Source organism: Scomber scombrus, chromosome 5 (genome assembly GCF_963691925.1).
Source record: "Scomber scombrus chromosome 5, fScoSco1.1, whole genome shotgun sequence".
NCBI lineage: Eukaryota > Metazoa > Chordata > Actinopteri > Scombriformes > Scombridae > Scomber > Scomber scombrus.
In genome coordinates this window covers 6,724,853-6,738,421 of record NC_084974.1, presented here as the reverse complement: position 1 = coordinate 6,738,421, position 13,569 = coordinate 6,724,853, and positions in this window count along the sequence as shown.

Here is a 13,569-nt window from a genome sequence, read left to right as displayed (position 1 = left end):
AGGGGGATTAAAACCTTCGCTCTGTGACACTGTAGAGAGTAGATGCCTTTTGATGTGAAAGCAATTGGCTCATACAACACTGTAAAGCAAAAAAAAAAAAGAAGAAAAGAATGAAGGAATAATCATACTTAAAATGTCTGACACCCAGCTATGCAAACACACACAGTTTAACACGTGTGTACATTTCCATTTTCTGTCCTCAGATTTTTCTGTCGCTGTCTTCTGCCTTATATCTGTCTGTAGGTGGCTTGTTTCTAACCGACTCCCTATGAGCACTGTGCTTTATTGTTTACCACACAACAGAAACTAATTATTTGGTGGATTTAGATCGCTACAAACACCACTTTCTCCACCAGACGATTAACTTCTTCTTTTTTTTTTACTTTTTCCAGTCCTCTTCCAATGTCATGGCCAAAAGTGGCAGTGGATTCAAGGTATCATTGAACAAATACAGTTAATAAAATGCCACAGCGAGGGGAAGGAAGACATTTAATAGCCTAGAGGATTTGAGCTGGGAGCAAGAGATTAGGGTGTAGTGTTTTACTGGGCCAATTCTCCCTGAGTCATTCTCCGTCCTCTCTATTCCATCTCCCAGGTTTATGGACAGGAATTTGTCCATAAAGTTACATGGGTGAGTGGATGCGGGATGGAAGAGAAAGAGAGTGTGTGTGAGACTATGTGTGATACATTTGTATTTGCTTGCCCCAGGGTTCAACCGACACAGACTTTTCAAGACAGATACTAATGGTTCTTTTTTTATCTGAAGTTGCTGACAGCAGATCCAATATTTCATGCCAATATTCACTGTATTTGAAATTGGTATTTAATGTGTCCCCAACAATACAAAGCATTACAACGAGTCTGTGTTTTACCAGGATTCCATTTCTTTTTCTTTAGTTTTTCTTTTCACTACCCAAATAATACATTTGAATTTGATTATAGTAGTTCACCAAGTCTACAGCCATGCTACAGGCAGTGGCTCTGTGAGTACTTACGCATAATTGAACGCTAATGTGAGCACGCTAACACGCTCACAATGACACTGCTAACATGCTGATCATGACAGCTGGTAATGTTACACGTTCATCATCTCAGGCAGTATTTCCCAAAATGGCTCCTAATTAAAATAAGAAGAGAATAGAAGGAGAAGAGTATTCTTTTTTTTGCGACGCTGGTCTGTGCTTGTGATGCTGGACCTGCAAATGTGTGCGCGCTGTCTAGGAAGGGCAGAGGAGACGCCGCAATGTGTTATATGTGGGGAGTTGATCAGTAATGAGAGCTTAAAAATGAACTCTGTATCTGTGTCACTTTTCAGAACATTGTCATATATTTTTTTAATTTGCTAAACTGGCTCTGTGTTGACCAATAATACACTGCGGCAGTCACATGAAACCTTCCGTCCTCCACTCGCTGGTTTGTCCCTAAAGTGAATAAACCAGGATTGTGCATTTATTCAACAGTGTTTTGAAAGTGGAAAAATCAGTAATGTGTGTTTTATGTTTGAATTAGTTAAGTATATACAGTATGTGTGTTGGACAAATGTTGAAAATTGTGCGTGTGGGTGTGTGTGAGTGGCGATTTTTAATGATAATATCCTCGCTCTCATCTATCAGGCATTCAAAGGGAACAGTAGCACTAAGGGCGTCGTAGTCAGCCTCCACATTGCCGAGGCAAAGAGGCCCCATTCCATTGGGAGCAACTGATAAAACTGTGTTTAAAAGATGTGAGTGTCTCTCTTTCTCTCTCTTGGGTGTGGAAGCAGTGAACAAAGTTGAGTCTTTCCCACTCTCAAATAACACCATTGCAACCAGAATCAAGGACATGGCAGCGCACATTCAAAAGTCAGTTACAGAGGAAATATTGAGGCACAAAGAATTTTCACTGCAGCTAGATGAGTCTGTTGACGTTTTGTGGGATTCCCCAGTTAATGGCCTTTGCCAAATACAGCAATAGTAAGAATATGAAGGAGGAGATCCTGTTCTGTGATTGGCTGCATGCAGCAACAACAACAACAATATGAGAGGATACTTTCAGAGTGGTGGACATAAGGTTGAAAGACCTCAAATTGGAACGGATTAACTAAATTGGAATTTTCACCGATGGCACCAGGAGCATGACTGGTACAGGTCCTGTTTTGTGGCTCATGTTCACAGAGTGGTCCCAAATGTGAAGATGACACATTTTATCATCCACAGGGAAGCTTTGGCTAGCACAGAGCTATGCAGGGAAATGGGGGCAGAACACAAGCACCTGCTCTTTCACTGTTAGGCGAGGTGGCTCTCCAGGGGAAGAGTTCGGCTAAGAGTAGAGGAGCTGAGAGAAAAAGTCCTGACCTACCTTCAAAATGAAGACCCTAACTTTGCCAATCATTTTCAAGACCATGCAGACATTTAAAACATGAAGTCTTCAAGGAGAGGAGAACAGCTTTTTGGAAGATAGAATTTAATGATTCACTGCATGCTATGGAAGTCCCAGTTGGGTGCAGGAGAACTGGCAATGTTTCCTGTCTCCTCTGCCTACCAAGAGTGTTTCCCTGATTCAGTCTGTGAAGCAAAACATGTTTGGCCTACAGGAGAACTGTAAGCAGTACTTCCCTTACTCACAGGGATCTCAACACCTTAGGTGGGTGAAGTAACCTGACGAGTCTTATCGCTAATTATTTTCGTCGTTGAAGTTCCAAAAAGAATCAATCAAAAAGTCACCAGGAGTCGTCCAGCTGAATGCAGTTAGTTTTATTGTCGACAGCAAAACCCGGAGCCAACATACACAGACAGAATCTATGCATATATGACACAAAGAGCTAAAACCTGGGGTCTTTTTTATACTGTCTATATTGCTGACCCTTGCAGAAAAGTTTCGACCCCCTCCCTCGGTGGAGTGAGTTTCAACCAATCCGCTTCTTTCTGCCCCCAACAAGTACTCACGTTTTTCGCACCCTCTTTCACCTCAACTTGAACTCACGTTCTCGGCGCCTATCCTAAAGACGCCCTAAAACACCTTTTTTTGGCTCTTCCTTCCGTTTTTATGCTAGCAGGTGTTTTGCTCTAGGGGATTTTGGATTACATCATTGTAGGCTTCCAGTTCTGTACTTTTCCACTTACTGGGTGCTGCCCCCTATCCTCCACAGCTGGTATTAGCTGTGTGGGCAGGTTTATCACAGATTTCTTTAAGTTCAATATTACCCAATTACTCGTATTACTGCATTCTTTTCTATAGTACTAATACTAATAATAATATAAAAGCGTGGTATATATAATCACATATATTGTGGTTTCTCATACTTATTCAATTATAAGGAATTTATTCACTCACTAAATGCAGAATCACATACACCTTCTTCGTCTAACATAATGCCTTCAAATTTGAACATCTTCAGCAAATAATAGTCAACAATCAAATACCCTTTTAGCAGATACAACATTGTTCTTTGTTAGTAATTATCATCAAAATTTTACACTACAAACCCTCCAAGTCAGAAACAATTGTAGGCACTGGTCACACTGCAGGTCAACAATAGCAGCGAGATGCTGTTCGAGACAATCCTCCTCATCATCACATTTTCGGATTGTTCATCTCCAGGAGGAAGAGTTCTGCTTGGCTAGGAAAGCTGTAGATTTGTTGATTCAGTTTGACACCTCATACTTATGTGAATTGTGGTTTTCTACTCTGGTATACATGATAAACACACGGAAACAGACTAAATACTCAGCATGACCTCAGAAAAGCACTTTCAGAAACCAAGCCCACAATAGATCTGGTGGTTGAAAACCTAAACCAGCCACATGCCTCTCATTAGATTTTACTTTACCCATAGATGAAATATTACACCCCTTCTAGCATTTCAGGTCAGTATCATTTTAAAATAAGTTGATAAATAATCAGAATGTTGCTCAATGTTGGAGTTTAAGGTTGAGGGATGGAGGAGGAGGGTAAGAAATGGAGAGTTGAGAAAGGGGTGACAAATAGAAAGGACAGAAGACTTAAGTGTTACAAAATTATATGTACATATTTTATTAGGTGGTGAGAAACATAAAATTACACTCAGCAAATCTCATCATTGCTGACATATACTTTTATAATGAAATAAATGCCTTTTAATATAGTCTACATTTAAAATTTATATTTTTTAAATTTCTCTTTTAAAGTTTGGGAACCCCTGGTATAGTGTTAGTTTGCTACCATTTGTTTATTAACACTAAACTAAAAGTACAGCTCATTATGCAGGTATTTGGTCATAAAAGTTCTTAATAAATAAAGTTCTTATTGGTATTATTAATTGACCCAAATAATCACACTTGATAAAATATGAGGGAAACATGAATGTCTGGACTAAATCTATATTTGTTGAAACCTCATGTTGGTGAAAACAGAAATAGGCAGACAGATTCATCCTCTGAGGACCATGAATTATGTCAATTCATCCAACTATGGAGATAAGTGGTGGACTGACTGACTGACTGACTGACACATAGACATTGTCATTTCTAGAGCAATCTGGCTTGTAAGGGCAAAAAACTACAAACAATGCTTGTAGACACAACTTTTTTTCTTATGCAGTTTAATTAGACAACAACATATATATCTCATAAAAAGAAAATTCACTCTGCCTAAACAGGATAACCAACAGCACAAACTGCAGACATATCAACTATCAACCTTGTTGCAACGAGCATCATATCTTTGTAAAGTATGTTCTACCCACTTATGGTTGTTTTCTATCGATGTTCATCTCACAGTCACATACCACTCATTTCTCCTTCTTGTGGCCCCAGTTCTGCCACATTCATTTCAACTTCATGCATGGATTATCACTTGACGACCATCACGTCTCACTCCTTTTTTGAGCCAGTGCAGTGCCATTTCCAGCACCGGCTGCCAGGGGCAGCGGGCCGGCTCCGTGGAATTGGAATGCAGCCGTGTGTGTTTGTGGGTGGATGGCAGGCAATCTGTCGCTTGTTTACACTTTATATATCACTCTCCGGGTGCTGTAAATCTCTATCGGTGTCTGTCCATGACCAACTCCCTCCTGGTTGGATTACATCTGCTTTTTTTCCTACTCTCTCTGTCTTCTTGTCCCGCTTTATGTGTATCAATGTAGAAATCACTATGTAAACACACAGTAGTTTTCTTCATATGATACCTTTTTGTGAGCGAGCACTGCATCTCTCCTACTTCTGACATTTGTTAAACTTCGAAATCATGCGGTGAGCCAAATCGCTATTGATTTGCTTAATGGAAGACATGATGCTCCTGTCGGTTCAGTGATGTCACAGGATGAGGCGCAGTGGTGCAACTTTCCCGCCTGTTGCCTGGAGATGCAACCTATGCCATTGATCTATCACTTAGGTGTCACTTTTTCTACCATCGATCTGTCCACCTGTAATCTGGCCAATGACCAGAAAATGACTAAATGAAGGCGGAGAGGGAAACACTTTTGATCCAGGCTGCTAAATATACCATGGCTCCTAGGCACACTTCACAGGTCATTGAGAGGCCAGGGCTGTTATCATGAAAAGCTGGCTTCCCTTATGGAGTACCATCTTGCCAAACGACAGCGATGGCTCCAACTGAAAAATCAATGCAAGTACCTCTAAAAGCATTTTCTATCCTGTTTTTCAGCTGCATGTATTAATCTTTCAGCAGCTGACTCTTGTCTGCCTCTCTATCTTAACATCTGGGATGAGGCTTAAGTGGTTATGAGCTTCCCTCACTCCCCTACCAGCAAAAAGACCAAGGGCTCAATGAAACTGGATCACCTTGCTTTGAAATGACAGTTCAGAGCTTTTGTTACAGATATAGATAGATGCAGATGGTTTGTGTGAATTGATTTTAATTTTAGACTCGTGCTTGGTGAGACTGAACAGCAGGGAGTTGCCACTTATGTATTCAGTGATATATTTTTTTATTTAAAAAAAGACCAAACAAATATAGCTGGAGTCTTGCTGTTGGTGTCATGAACATACAGACTGATGAATATTCAAAAACCTTCCGTCACACTGTCTGTCTACTCATTTAAAGTAACTCGAACACTTGTAAATTGGGCAATTTTCCAACATACTCCCTCTGCTCCTCTTGGCAATCCATTGATAGAGGCAACCGGATAGGTCTTGGAAATATTGTGTTCTATTTGTCAAGTCTTTTCAGTTGTAAAGGAAAGGAGAAGAAGGGGAGAAGTGTTTAGGAGTTTCTGGCTCCAGGCCCAGATGAGTGGCTATGGGCTGTTTGTGTAACTTGTCTGATTCAGCCGTTGATGGAGGTATTATTTGCAGTTGGAGTAAGGATAAGTTGCAGCAGATTGTGGCGAATATGAGGGATTTTCTCAGCTCCTGGCTCATGGGCAGCGCTAAGAGACAAAATAATCCCTCGACAAGTGCAATATGAACAAAATCCTCGATGGGGAAAATCCCATGTTTACTTGGACATACAATTCGTCCACCATTACTACTAAGGCTTTTTTTATGAGAATGAACATGGCTGGGGTTTTTTTTAAAGGTTTTTTTTAATGAGTTTTCCTCCTGACCACTGCTCTTTTATATATACTATACCTATTTCAGAGAAACTGTGGAAATGTATGAGCTAGACACTGCAGGTCTATTTTTTTTTGTGGATAAGAGACACACACACTCATCCTTCAACAACTGTCCTTCTAAGGCTGTTCTTCTGATTATATGTATTCCCTTTTTTACCTAAGCTTAATTGAAAACAACAATAACTGTTCTATAAACTGAACACTTGTGCTAATTGTAAAATCATTTTAAACGCACATTTTGAAATAGCCCCACTGAAAACAGGAGGACCTTCCAGAAAGATTTACGAGCGTAGCCTCATAATGAATGTCTAAAATTGAAATTACCCACAATCCAAACATTGGCAACATAAAGGCTCCCTGTGGAGTATGTTGATTTCCAACCAAAAAGAGTGTATCCTAGAGGCTTCCATAATGTGTTGAATGCATTTCCTTCATTATAAAACATTTTTAAGCCCGTTTTTTAATATATAGTTAATTGTGTACTTTTTACATCCGAGTTTGCTTCAGTAAGTTACAATAATCCCTTTCTTTTTTGGCTCTTCACTGCATTTATTTGCTTGTTTCTTCTGCCAACCGTCAACCAGTGCCTGAATCCTGCAGCAGGAATGTGTATCATATCATTTGTAAATGTGTCCTTGTGCATATGTATCCTCATGGGTAAACAATGAGCAGCTCATAAAAACATGAACTGCTACTAGTAGGCACAAAATCCACAAGGTACCTTTAACACCTGTTCATTTTTTAATAAACAAGGTGCAACTGGGGTTTAAAACATATTGAAATGAATGTTTTTGCAATAAGAAACTCATTCAGGGAAGTAAAAGTAGCTCATTCAGGCTTCTAAAAAGTTAATAAGTCAAGTTATACAGAGTAATACAATTGAAACAAAACCAGTAGCCATGCTGGAAATCCTACAGCATAAAAGCTGCTTTGAACCTCTTGTGAAGCCATTTTCATTCAGAACAAAACTGCAAGTACATGTAGCTGTTCCCTTTCTTCTTGTAACAAAATATTTCTCCATCACTAGTTCGTCTATTAATGCCAGTGCAAAATATGGTGTTTTACTGTAATCAAAAATCTAGCATATGTGCTTTTTTTCATTGAACCACCATCTGCACATTGACATCTATCACATGGGAAGTGCTAGTCTAAATTTGCCAAAGGTGTGAATCAGCAGGGATATAATCTACACTTGCCCTCATGAAGTCACTGCTTGTTTTTTGTTTTTTTTAATAGCATGCCCTGCTGTGTTGTTTATATCAGTGTGGCCATGGCAGCGGTGACATGATGAGGATTGTGAAGGTGTCTGGGGAGCGGCAGCCGTGCTCTCAGTTTAAATGCTGCAGGACCCTGGGGATGGACGCTCAAAGTGTCTTTCCATGTTGGGCGGGACAAGCTGTTTTGTTATTGGGCAACTAAAAATAAAAAAACCTCTGACCTTGACTAAAGAGAGCTGATGAGAGAGATAGTGAACTTTTTTTCTTTTTTCTTTTTTTTTAAATTTTATGTTTGACAGAGAGAGAAAGAGATAGAAAGAGATGGGAAATAAGACAGGATGTAAATATTAGATGTGGCAAGAAGTAAAAGTTATGACACGGGCTGATATGTTCTGTATATTTGAAAACAGACCATCTTTCCATTTTGGCTTCTGCTCTCTTATTTTACTAGAAAAACACACACACACACATATATATATATATATTTATATATATATATATATATATATATATATATATATATATATATATTTATTAAAAAAAAATGCAATCCATACTGTCTACACGCGGTCAGTCCAATAAATATGATGCTGCTTTTAGTTTTTAACAGGCAGCTCATGTGCAACTGCATCAAAAGCTAAATTCAGTAATAATTAACTAAATGTGTTTTCAAACACTTTTGAAAAAAGCTTTCCTCCGTGTATTTTAAAATCCATGAAACAACTATAACTAATGCACAGCTCACCTGTAGCCAGATGTAGCCCGAACTCCCCCCAAAAAACATGAAGGCCTTTTTCCAATTATAAAGGGAGACAGCTTTCACAATGTTTGATCCATTGTTATGCAAACCATTTTTCCACCCCCAACCTCCAGCAGTTATTAAGAGCTGCCTGCTTCAGTCCTGTGTGCAGCCTCTCTGTGGGTCAGACTTCATGATGAAGTCATTAAAATCTGATTCCATAGTTTGGCTTGATTATTAATCTACTGCGGCCTCAAAATGACACGTTTTTCACATTTCTGCCTCGCTCCCGCTGCTCGACACTTAACACGAATGTAACATTAGAGCGGGTTACACAATATCAAGGACAGATGCTGGAGGTCGTTGAGTAGCGTTTGTCTAGCGAAGCGATGGTGACCACAGCCATATGTTTGGCTCATTTCAGGTAAGAAGTCTTAGCCTCTGAAGTTTCCTGGCCTTTATGGAAGCATTTGCATTGCTACTTTTGCTTCCAAGTAACGTAAGTGTTTTTAACCATTACCGTCTTTGTATTTGGCTCCATACAGCAGATTGGATAGATGTATTTAGTCTTCCTCAGCATCACTTGTTTTCATGACTTTGACACATTTTTATTGTTCTTTTCTGTTTCACTCCCTTTTTACATCTCTGTCTCGCACGCACATGAAATTTATTTAAATCATTGTCGTGCCCCCCTGCTCTTCCTGTGCACAGTTTTTCATGTGGAACAACACACACTTGTCATTTTCTCAGGGAGAAAATAAGTGCATTTGTTATGAAGAAATGGATCTCCCTGCTAGTACTAACACGGCAGAATCGTTGTCATATAAAAGTGAGATCGCATAGAGGACTGAATAGAGACTGTGATCTTACTTTGATTAATTGTGCAGAATTATACATACTAGTTACAATGGGATACAGTTACAGTACAATACAATGAGGTGATGTGCAGCAGGTGCATTAAGAAGTCAACTTTCTGTTGCTTCCAACTTTGTCTTTGATTGCAATAGAAGTGTTTTTCTAAGAACTATTATAGCTTCCATGATTTGACACTGAATAAAGAGTAAAAACACATCATGGTAATTCAGTCTAATTAATATAATACAGCCTCAATGCTGCATCTAAAGAAAGACATGTTTACAGCTTAGTGTACAGGTACTGTAACATATATGAGCTGAAAACTAATCATTATCTTATGCAACAGTATTACAAATCATACAGTATGTCATTGAGAGCACCTCATTTGTATAATTGCCTATTCTGAAGCATAGAATCATTATCATGGAGACGAGGAGACAGAATGTAACTTTAACCTGCTGCAGATTAACCAGCCGATGTTTGTCAGAATAGTCTACCTGTTCCTTAACAGAGGCTGGTTGTAATTAAAGTTTTGTTGTTGGAATGGAGAAGGGTGGAGAAGGAGGAGAAAGTCACCTTTTTTTTTGTGTCTACTTGTGAACTTTTAGAAAAGACAGTGGACAGGGCCTTTATTTGCAAATGTATTTTTTAATGTTCAATGTTTCATGGGATATTGCTCAGACACAATTCTGCTACTGGGTATCTCCACAACATCCTGGATTATGTTGATCACCAACATTTAAAAAAAATGATGAATGATGACTTAATGGAGAGGTGGTAGAGATGAAGGCAGCCCATCAACCCAGAAGTCATGAGCTCACACTCAAACCCTCATTCGAACACTGACGCTGCTACTCCACAAGTGCACTGTGGATCTGTACAGTCTGTACTTGTCTTCTCAGCACTGTGCAGGACCGGGAGCAGAAGAGGGAAAGTACAAATGCTATTTAAAGCCTGACTGACAGCGCCAGAGGAAATACACAAAAGGCAGCAAGGGAATATCAGTGGAACTGTAGGTATGACAGAAAGAGGGACTGTTGATTTCTGTACAATATGAGGAGGAACACATCAGCAGTTAATGTCCTCTTCACAGCCTCTTTCATATTACAAATTGTAGCCTATTATATATAGTAGCTCTTTCCTGCCTCTCTGGCCCAATTGTGGCTAATGCAGCCTTCAAAGTCAAATGGAACTGGGTTACTGCGAGTTGTAGGGACTGTAATGATGTCATCTGTCTCCTGTCATCGGTGACAGGAAAATACATTTGCCATAGTGCTGTTTACGAAGGCTTTGCAGATGTTGGTTAAAGTTTTATGACTCTTGATTAACATCAGAAAGATTCATTGGAGCTAATGCATCTTTTCCTCTGGTGATGCTCATGACAGACCCACGTGCCTGACTATGTTTGCGAACGCCTCAACATCGATATCTCATAAATTGAACCAACAAGGCGCTTGTCATTCTTAATAATGCACGTCAGTGGCTGTGTAACGTCAACACATGGGAACAAACGCTGGGATACAAGTTTGAGTTGCGGTGACATCGCGATGGGGATAAAACCATCGTCTTTACCGTCATCATTTCCACTCCAGCAGCATGTTATTACAGCATGTGTCAGCCGTGTGGGCTTTTTGCCCTGGTTTTGACATTTCTGGAACATCAGGAACAATCTTTCATTAAAGATGAAACACCTGCCAGGACAGAGGAACATCTACATTGAGCTGAGTCAAAAGGAAGATTTAATTTAAAGTGATGATTGGAGTCTAAATGGAGAATTTCTTCCTCTGGAAGGTCTGACCATGTGAAGAAGAAATTCACCTCCTCTTCAGATTATATGAACAATAAACCTGAAACCAGTCCATTATTTAGTATTCATCTCCACCATAGGAAAAATGGCACACTGAAGTGCTTCATTGTCCTTGCGATGTAGCACTTCTTTTTCCTGCACAGGGAGTGGACTCATCAAATACACTTAAACAAGGGTCCTGTCCTTGCTCACAGTCATCTCTTGGGAGAGACAAAACAGTAAAAATGTGCTGAACCAAATGGACTAGCCTCCGATGTGCAAACAACCGCTAGGCTAATTGGCCGGCTGTGAATGTTAATGTGAAACCATGCAGCTCTCCTCTTCTTCCCTTCAATTGAATCGGCAAAGACAGCAGCCCCGCTTTTGTAATGGAATTAATGGGAAAATAGAAAATGGCCTGGTTTGAGAATTAAGGAAATGTGATATGTGGTCTACAGTAATTAGGGCCTATAGAGTGAAGACTCTGAACACTGAGCGTGCGAGACTATTCTCATGTGGACCAGCTATAATTATTATGGGATTTCTGCCTCTTCTTCCTCCCCATGATGAAAAGGTTTTATTGTTCCACTGCTTTAAAAAAAAAAAGAAGGGAAAGGAGGGATCAGCATCAGTTGATGAAAGGAAGCTCTCTGAAAAGTGCCGCCGCCGCAAAAAAAGCTTCATTTCATCTCAGTGCGGCACCATCACTCTCCCGCTTTTTGTCTTCCCTCCGATTTTCTTTCTCCCGCTGCCTTAAACTCCTGGAGACATACAGTGGAACTCATATAGAAAATTCACTGGGAGGTGTATACAGATTTTATTTTTTCGTCACTGCATTGTGATCTCCTGGGATGCGTACCAACAATGGATGTCAGCGCTGTTTGGAATGAGACAGCTGCACATCGTGTTGTTTCGCTGAGCTTTTAAGAAATGTTTGTGTGTTTTGGGAGTGTGGGTCCACGTATGTGTGTGTGTCTGAGCCGCTCTGTATTATTGTGCGCCGCTTTTGGCCGACAGCCCGCCGCTTCTTATGGGATGTGGCATTTCCCGCTGCGGTGTCTGTTTCAGAAAGAGCATCCTAATCCGGCCTATTTGCTGTCCCACCGCATAAAAGAGCTAAAGTCAGAGAGAACTTCGCCAAAGCCTGACAATGCTATACAGTATACATTCAAAGCGTCTGGTCCGCACCGCAATCTGAGCGAAGGCTCGGATGCTTGACAAACTACACTACCCATAACCCTTTTCATGGGTACAAGGAGGGGAAAAAAGAGGCAACAGCAGCTCATGCATGAGGCATCAGTCAACCAGGCTGTACCAGCAGGCTGAACTTCTCCATGTGGACTGCAGCGATGTTTACAGAGTATATTACAGTGACAAGCATCATTACACAGAATCCATAATGGACCCCAACACCTCTACTGACAACTGTTTAATATGGGGTCATCACTGCTACTAAGGCCACTGACTTGCAGTATCTTCTCCTCTATGCATCCATTTTAGATCTGTTTCCACTTCTTTCTGGGCTTGCAGCAGCCGAGCGTATTGTATCAGTATTATCTCAGTATTGTATCAGCGATCAGATATATGGACAGTAAGAAAGTTAGCAGAATTGGATGTGGTTCTTGCAAAGAGACACAGTGCTTACTCCATGTGAAACCACACAGTTGCACAAAAGATGGTAAGCATTTCAAACAGAGACCAGGGAGTGTGTGTGTGTGTGTGTGTGTGTGCTCTCACATACACGTACAAGACAGAAGCTTTTTTGTAATGGAAAGCAGGGTGTATTAAAAAAAAGACAAATATGATGAGGGAGATGGTTAACAGAACAAAACTAAAAGGGTTTGTGGGTCCACTTATCCTCCATAGATAATAATGAGAGGAGAGATCCGCTGGCTGTGATTTACAGCATGTCTCTGTGTGAGATGGAACAGAGATAATATATGTGGGTGGGTGTGTGTGTATGTGTGTGCATTATTCCTCCTAGTTAGTTTGTCTTCACCCGCATATTCTGGTTTCATAACTGGGGCTGTTGTTGGTTTTTTTTTTCCTAAGCACCGGTTTTCTTTTTAACTCAAAGGCAGAGCTCAGAAGCGCTTTAATTCCCCACAACATTCCCTAATGAAGCACAACGCCGGCACACTGGCCCCTGTTTGAACGTGAGAGGCTCATGTAATTCTCGTTCTCACACGCCCCCATCAGACCACGCTGATGTCGGCGATGTTGAAAAGGTGAACGACACCTAATTACTCTTAAGCGAACGTGTCACCCTGTTAAGTAATTTCCTTTATAAAAACATGCACTTTGACTTTAAAAAGAAAAAAAAAGAAATAAAGAGAAAAAAAAGCCTCAAACAGGGTTATTTTGCAAGCAGGTGTATAATAAGCTCTGTTCTACGTGCGTCACAAACAAGGCAGCTTTTAACCAAGATTGTGTCTTCATATTC